This window comes from Propithecus coquereli, unplaced genomic scaffold (assembly GCF_000956105.1).
Source record: "Propithecus coquereli isolate 6110/MARCELLA unplaced genomic scaffold, Pcoq_1.0 Scaffold116, whole genome shotgun sequence".
Lineage (NCBI taxonomy): Eukaryota > Metazoa > Chordata > Mammalia > Primates > Indriidae > Propithecus > Propithecus coquereli.
In genome coordinates this window covers 4581966-4582297 of record NW_012135636.1, presented here as the reverse complement: position 1 = coordinate 4582297, position 332 = coordinate 4581966, and positions in this window count along the sequence as shown.

Sequence of the window (332 nt, the reverse complement as noted above, 5' to 3'; positions counted from 1 at the left end):
AATGCAATCCCTATCAAAACACAAATTCATTTTTCATAGACATAAGAAAAAAATCCTAAAATTTGTGTGGAACCAAAAAAGAGCCCAAATAGCAAAAGCAATCCTGAGCAAAAAGAACAAAGCTGGAAACATCACACTACCTGACTTGAAAATACATTACAAGCCTACAGTAACCAAAACAGCATGGTACTGGTATAAAAACAGACATATATCAACCAATGGAACAGAATTGAGAACCTGAATATAAACCTACGTATTTACAGCCAACTGATTTTTGAAAAAGGTTTAATAAGAACTTACACTGGGTGAAAAGACACTCTCTTCAATAAATG